This window comes from Schistocerca serialis, chromosome 1 (assembly GCF_023864345.2).
Source record: "Schistocerca serialis cubense isolate TAMUIC-IGC-003099 chromosome 1, iqSchSeri2.2, whole genome shotgun sequence".
NCBI classification, from domain to species: Eukaryota; Metazoa; Arthropoda; class Insecta; order Orthoptera; family Acrididae; genus Schistocerca; species Schistocerca serialis.
The window spans coordinates 1,169,583,544-1,169,592,236 of NC_064638.1; positions in this window are offsets into that span (position 1 = coordinate 1,169,583,544).

An 8,693-nucleotide genomic window follows, 5' to 3' on the forward strand; every position below is an offset into this window, starting at 1 on the left:
ATTGTAATCATTTCGATAGCCGCTATGAGAAAATAAGTACCAAACTATAGCATCCCATTTAAAACAAACAAGGCTGACCATATCTCTGAAGCGACCCCGCCTAGCAACTCAAAACCAACGTCATATTAAGGCCGCCGTTGTCCCATGCAACTTTTGTCCCACAAACGTTTCATCTCCTATCATACTTTCGGAGTTATTCTTGGCGGCAATAGTTCGTGACTCACCCTATATATGGCATGGTCATTATATTTAGCATACTGCCAAAGCTTTCGGTATAGGCTGAATTATGCTTCGCCAATGGGAAACGACGGTAGATGTAAAAAACATTTTTGTAAGGTGACTATTAACAGCCGTCAAGTAGCGTATAATATGGATGTTTGACCATAAGCTTGTTTTTTATTTAAAACCCAACTTTCTACCGGATTCAGACACAGACCAGGTACACGGATTAGGGTTGAAAAGTGTAAGTCACAACATTAGATCTGTCATTCCTTAAATAATGGCCAAGTGTCATATGCAGCTCATGTCATGAATTCCAGTACACCACACAGGACTTTTAAAGGCAGAGATACTAATAATATGCGTAAATAGAGCAGTACTGCTCTGCTATGCACTGTCTAATTGACCAGCAGATGTCGCGAGAGGTAGAGCTGCCAATATAAAAGGAGGTGGGGAGTGTTGTGTTGTCAATAGGGAACCAGTAACAGTAAAACGGGTCCCTCAACAGAATTCAGTGACTTCGAACGTAGACTAGTCACTGGATGCCACCTGAGTAACAAATCGTTATGGACATTTCAACCTTTCTAAAGCTGCCAAAGTTGACTGTTGATGATTTGACAGTGGAGTGGAAAAGCGAAGGAACGATCACAGCTGAACCACGACCAGGCACACCTCAGGTACTGACGGGCGGGGACGTCGAGCATTGCGGAGGCTGGCTGTAAGAAACTGTATGAAGTCATCGGAACGAATCACTCGTGAGTTCCAAATTTTGAGCACCCATCCAGCCGGCACAATGACTGTGCGTTGGGACTTAAAAAGGATGGGCTACAGTGGTCGAGCAGCACTTTATAAGTTACTCATTTCTGTGGTCAGTGCTGAGCGACAGTTGAGCGACGCCAGTGGACAGTGGATGACTGTAAACGCTTGATTTGGAGCGATGAGTCGCGCTATACCCTGTGGCAGTCCGATGGAGGGTTTGGGCTTATCGAATGCGTGGCAGTATCCCCGTAAGATTATATGCGGACTGTGCTAAAAATATAGCACCATTCTTATCCATCATCTATCAGAGATCATTGGAACAGCGGAAAGTTCCAAGGGACTGGAAAACGGCCCAGGTCATAGCAATCTATAAAAAGAGTAGAAAATCGGATGCACGTAATTACCGACCAATTTCACTCACATCGGTTTGTTGTAGAATCACGGAACGTATTTTGTGTTCAGACATAATGACCTTTCTTGACTGAGAAGCTCATCTGCAGAAACCAGCACGGTTTTAGGAAATAGCGGTCATGAGAGACACAGCTGGCCATCTTTGTGCATGATACACAACAGGCTCCCAGGCTCCCAGGCTCCCAGGCTCCCAGGTCGATGCCATATTTCTCGACTTTCGAAAGGCGTTCGACTCAGTTCCGCACTGTCACTTGCTCCCAAAAGTGCGCGCTTACGGTCTATCCGGTGACATATGCGGTTGGATAGAAAGTTTACTAACAGACAGAGAACAGGGTGTCGACCTGAACGAGGTGACTTCAACAGAAACAAGCCTAACTTCAGGTGCGCCCCAGGGCACCGTAATAGGTCCGCTGCTTTTTACGATTTACATAAATGATCTGGTTGATAGTATTGACAGCGGCATTAGAATGTTTGCCGATGATGCTGTTGTCTGCAGGAAAGTAGTATCACACGCAAGTTGTGAACAAATCAATGAGGATTTGCAGAAAATAATGCGTGGTGTAATGACTGGCAGTTATCTCTCAACATTAGTAAGTGTAACCTACTGTGTATAACAAGGCGAAAATCCTCAGTACAAAATGAATGCCCAGTCCTTGGAAGCGGTAACAACCGTCAAGTATCTGGGTGTGGCTATTCGAAATGATCTCAAATGGATGATCAGATTACACAACTAACGGGCAAGATGAACTCTAGATTGCGATTTATTGGTAGAACTCTGAAGCGATGCAGTACTTCAACAAAGGAAATTGCTTATAATACGTTGGTTATTCCAATCGTAAAGTAATGTTCGTCTGTATGGGACCCTTACCAGTTGGGTCTGATTCAAGAGATTGAGAGAGTCCAAAGAAGAGCGGCAAGATTCGTGCGTGGTACATTTAGCCATCGAGAGAGCGTTACAAATTTTATAGGAAGTTTAAAGTCGTACACACTTGCAGACAGACGACGCGCTAAACGGAAGGGGCTGTTCACTAAATTCCGAAATCCGATTTTCGCCGAGGATGTAGAGCATTTATTATTACCACCAACTTTCAAATCGTGCAATGACCACCATTCAAAGGCAAGGGAAATTAGAGCTCGTCTGAGGCGTTCAGATAGTCGTATTTCCCTCGCACGATCTGCGAGTGGAACAGAGGGCAGGAAATATGACTGGCGCGAATTGTACCCTCCACCACACACCGCTTGGTGGCTAGCGGAGCATATATGTAGATATAGAACGTTACCTGCTCTAATGTCTAGTGCTCACGAGAAAGTACAGATGAGCTAATGTTATAAAATAGAGCTCTTTCTCGTGATTAGGACGTCTTTCCCATATTGCGCTTAAGGAAACTCTTGACGCGGGAGGATATGAACACATTTTTCAGTTTTATGTACTGCGTAGCACTGAAAGACCTGAGTCGAAAAAAGGCCCCGGGAGTTGACAACATTCCATTAGAACTACAGACAGCCTTGGAAGAGCCAGTCCTGACAAAACTCTACCATCTGGTGAGCAAGATGTATGAGACTGGCGAAATACCCTCAGACTTCCAAAAGAATATAATAATTCCAACCCCAAAGAAAGCACGTGTTGACAGATGTGAAAATTACCGAACTATCAGTTTAATCAGTCACAGCTGCAAAATACTAACGCGAATTATTTACAGACGAATGGAAAAACTGGTAGAAGCCGACCTCGGGGAAGATCAGTTTGGATTCCGTAGAAATGTTGGAACACGTAAGGCAATACTGACGATACGACTTATCTTAGAAGAAAGATTAAGGAAACGCAAACCTACATTTCTAGCATTTGTAGACTTAGAGAAAGCTTTTGACAATGTTGCTTGGAATACTCTCTTTCAAATTGTAAAGAAGGGCAGGGGTAAAATACAGGGAGCGAAAGGCTATTTACAATTTGTACAGAAACCAGATGGTAGTTATAAGAATCGAGGGGCATGAAAGGGAGGCAGTGGTTGGGAAGGGAGTGAGACAGGGTTGTAGCCTCTCCCCGATGTAATTCAATCTGTATATTGAGCAAGCCGTAAAGGAAACAAAAGAGAAATTGGGAGTAGGTATTAAAATCCATGGAGAAGAAATAAAAACTTTGAGGTTCGCCGATGACATTGTGATTCTTCCAGAGACAGCAAAGGACTTGGAAGAGCAGCTGAACGGAATGGACAGTGTCTTGAAAGAAGGATATAAGATGAACATCAACAAAAGTAAAACGAGGATAATGGAATGGAATCGAATTAAGTTGGGTGATGGTGAGGGAATTAGATTAGGAAATGAGACACTTAAAGTAGTAAAGGAATTTTGCTATTTGGGGAGCAAAATAACTGATGATGGTCGAAGTAGAGAGGATATGAAATGTAGACTGGCAATGGGAGGGAAAACGTTTCTGAAAAAGAGAAATTTGTTAACATCGAGTGTAGATTTAAGTGTCAGGAAGTCGTTTCTGAAAGTATTTGTATGCAGTGTAGCCAGGTATGGAAGTGAAACATGGACGATAAATAGTGTAGACAAGAAGAGAATAGAAGCTTTCGAAATGTGGTGCTACAGAAGAATGCTGAAGATTAGATGGGTAGATCACATAACTAATGAGGAGGTATTGAGTAGAACTGGGGAGAAGAGGAGTTTGTGGCACAACTTGACAAGAAGAAGGGATCAGTTGGTAGGACACGTTCTGAGGCATCAAGGGATCACCAATTTAGTATTGGAGGGCAGCGTGGAGGGTAAAAATCGTAGAGGGAGACCAAGAGATGAATACACTAAGCAGATTCAGAAGGATGTAGGTTGCGGTAGGTACTGGGAGATGATGAAGCTTGCACAGGATAGACTAGCATGGAGAACTGCATCAAACCAGTCTGAGGACTGAAGACCACAACAACAACAACATGTACTGCTTACAGCAGAGGAGCAGTTCGGAGGTGATGTTTCGTAATAGCGAACAGTCATAAAGAAACATCATTGAGGCAATGGTTTGTGGACACTACCATTCCCATGGTTTGCGGACACTAACATTCTTGAGATGGTCTGGCATCCCCAGAGTCCCGACATGAAGAGAATGGAATAACTTTGGCACAAGTCAGACCGTCGACTGCGCTCCACATCGCAGAGTCGTACATCACTGCCTTCTCCGTTTATGGCTCTTAAGAAAGAATGGGCTGTCACTCAATCACAGGCATTCAGACGCCTCTGTGAAAGGGTCCCTAGCAGCGTTCATGCCGCCATAAAGGAGATGAGTGGGTGCACCTCATATTAATGTTCACTAATGCGAGTTGCGGATACTTTTGATGACATAAGGTATCTCTACCATTTGCCTGAAAGGTGGTCCTTTGGAAAACGAGAAGTGTCTTCTTACGTTACCACTGACACCGCCACACCCGGTTACTGTGATGTCATGAAAGAGTCGACTGGAGAGTTAGAATGGTGCCCTGTTTTCTTCAGCGATGAGAGTAAGATCTGTCTGTCTGCGGGTGATGGACGTAAGACATGTACGGCGTAGAACTGGTGAGCTACCTGTTCCAGAGAGCATTCGCCCACGACACACAGGTGTCCCGTCCCAGAATTCGTTGTGTGTGGGGGAGGGGGAGGTGGGGGTGGGATCAGTTAACCACTCGCGGGTATATCTGGTGAACCTGCACTGTAAAGTAACCAGCGCCCGCTACATTGCACAGGCTGCTGTCCCTCCGCTACTGCTATTTCTTCGGACACCGGACCCCCATTGGGGAGGACGACGGCTCAAACTCGCATCCAGCCACACAGACTTAGATTTGCTGTGGTTTCCCTAAATTAGTCCGTGCAAATGTCGGGATAGTTCCTCTGAAAGGGCACAGACGATTTCCTTTCCCATCCTTGAAACAATCCGAGCTAGCGCTCCGTCACTAATGACTTCGATGTCGATGGGACGTTAAACTCTAACCACCTTTCTTCATTTCTTCGGTCGGAAGATGATCTGCCTTTCCAGTAGGACAATGCACGTCGGCATACTGCTATTGCAGCACAATTTGCTCTCCACAGTTTACAGCATCTGCCCTGACTAGCAAGATCACCAGATCACTTGCCAGTTGTATACGTAGCGGACATGGTGAAGCGGGAACTTTCTCGTTATCCAGAGCCTGCAAGAACCATTGCCGAAATGCAACACGTGCAAGGCGCTTGAGACTATCACAGGATGCCATTCGCTACCTTTACGATCGTCTGCATGCGAGAAAACACCCCTGCGTTGCCGCCAGACGAGGGTACACTGATTATTGGAGAGACTGTTATTATTAGGGCAGTCGATGAAATATCTCGATGTATCGATATACAGGCATCTCTGACGAAGTATATCGATATATCCACCCATGAAGGCGACATTACACATCCAGGAGGTTCGATGAATCGATATCGATATGGAAATATGTAGTGCTGGTATTTTTATTCTATATTATATTTTTTTCGATATTATTGGTAAATATTTGAAACTGTTCTTTTGAAATTACACTGTGTGAAGGAATCTTTCTGCTTATTGAGTTTTCATCATCTCCAGTCTCTCTCTTTGATTGTGTGAAGCAAGTATACATGGCACAAAAAAGAAGTCAGATTGCGCTGGGGGATGGCGGTGTGAATGGAATAACAAGGTTTTCCATGTGAAGAAATAGCACACCACTTGCGTTAGAAAGCAATTTTTAACGCAGGGAGTGTGCTATTTCTTTACACCGTCGTTTTTCTAAAACAGGTGCTGAAATGATGAACAAAAATCTAAATGACAAGATTGGCCTTTGTAGTGTGCGGAGACATGTGAGGGGAAATGCTGACGTAATCGGCGCTACTAAAGGAAACTACAACGTTTAACTTCACCATGCAATACAACTCCTAGGTCGCTGGTGTTTACAGAAATGAAAAGACAGGGAAGTCGACATGAAGTGTTCCGGACAAAGCCGATATGTGATGTAACAACGACGGACCCATCGGACACCTTTTACTACGACGCTTACACGCAGTTACCATTGTTAGCAAAGTGCTTAGTGCCAAGTATGAATGTGCATCGTTTTCCTTTCAGTTCTTGCTCTAAGGGGAATAAGCAGGCTGCTAGCCTGTTGTACAGAAGGTCTTAATAAATCAATTCTTAAATATTCAGCTCTAAAACCGTTAATATACGTACAATGTGCAGCCAATGTTTTTATAGGTCGGTACGTCTAAATTTCTTATGTCGATATATCGATATTTCTCTGAAATATGATTTATATACTCGTACAATGATTAAATTGCCCACAAAATGGCTTCGTCCTGTAGTATGTTGCCTTTTTTTTTTTTTTTTTTTTTTTTTTTTTTTTTTTTTTTTTTTTTTTTGCGACTTTGTATGGCCAGCTGTGTAGTGAACACTGATATTAAGCACTCGTGTAGTGACTTTTTACATGTTATAAACCGGTAACAGTCGGTGAAAAATGATATTTTTTTAATATTTCAATATCTCCTGACCATCTGTGTATTTGTGCCAAAAACGCATTGCGGCAATGGGAAACATTTGCAGTTATTGGCACTTTTGGATCTCCCAAAATTTTTATTTTCGCTGGTATGGGCCCATTAAGTATCATGCATTTTTTAGTTTCCTTCATCAAGAGAGAGGGAGTTTTTGAAAGGACAGTGGCTGATTTCTGTACCGACAATGCCAACAAACTCGTTCCTGACGCAGGGCTACCGACCATAATGGAATGACGTAACGACGTTCAGTGGATGTTCTACGAAACCGGATGGCATTTGCGCACCTTCCGGCAACCCAACAATAGCAGCGCAAAGCGTGACGAAAGCCTGACCTTGAGGTACAGATGATGTGCGTGAGCTAAACGGCCGATTTAGGCGACAAAGAGAACAACAGAACTGACCTGCACTGATGACAGTCGTGCAGTGCTTGTAGAGGTCATCTCTGTAGTGGCAGGGAAAACAAAGAGGTGCAGCAGAAGGCCGTAGATGGCATTCGATTAAGGTGTAGGATGGATGGTTCTTTTTCAGTCTTCCAATTTAACTGTCGTTTCATTCCGATTCACCTTTGTCGCACGCTATATCGTTCTGTTACAAAGCATCGACACAGAGTGGTCAAAAATACGGAAACACCAAAAACACGCCACCTTGCCATGCCTAAGACAGTATAGGAAAAGCGTTGTCATTCAAAATAGCTTCCAGTTGTCTCGGAATTTATACAGGGTGTTTAAAAAATGACCGGTATATTTGAAACGGCAATAAAAACTAAACGAGCAGCGATAGAAATACACCGTTTGTTGCAATATGCTTGGGACAACAGTACATTTTCAGGCGGACAAACTTTCGAAATTACAATAGTTACAATTTTCAACAACAGATGGCGCTGCAAGTGATGTGAAAGATATAGAAGACAACGCAGTCTGTGGGTGCGCCATTCTGTACGTCGTCTTTCTGCTGTAAGCGTGTGCTGTTCACAACGTGCAAGTGTGCTGTAGACAACATGATTTATTCCTTAGAACAGAGGATTTTTCTGGTGTTGGAATTCCACCGCCTAGAACACAGTGTTGTTGCAACAACACGAAGTTTTCAACGGAGGTTTAATGTAACCAAAGGACCAAAAAGCGATACAATAAAGGATCTGTTTGAAAAATTTCAACGGACTGGGAACGTGACGGATGAACGTGCTGGAAAGGTAGGGCGACCGCATACGGCAACCACAGAGGGCAACGCGCAGCTAGTGCAGCAGGTGATCCAACAGCAGCCTCGGGTTTCCGTTCGCCGTGTTGCAGCTGCGGTCCAAATGACGCCAACATCCACGTATCGTCTCATGCGCCAGAGTTTACACCTCTATCCATACAAAATTCAAACGTGGCAACCCCTCAGCGCCGCTACCATTGCTGCACGAGAGACATTCGCTAACGATATAGTGCACAGGATTGATGACGGCGATATGCATGTGGGCAGCATTTGGTTTACTGACGAAGCTTATTTTTACCTGGACGACTTCGTCAATAAACAGAACTGGCGCATATGGGGAACCGAAAAGCCCCATGTTGCAGTCCCATCGTCCCTGCATCCTCAAAAAGTACTGGTCTGGGCCGCCATTTTTTCCAAAGGAATCATTGGCCCATTTTTCAGATCCGAAACGATTACTGCATCACGCTATCTGGACATTCTTCGTGAATTTGTGGCGGTACAAACTGCCTTAGACGACACTGCGAACACCTCGTGGTTTAAGCAAGATGGTGCCCGGCCACATCGCACGGCCAACGTCTTTAATTTCCTGAATGAATATTTCGATGATCGTG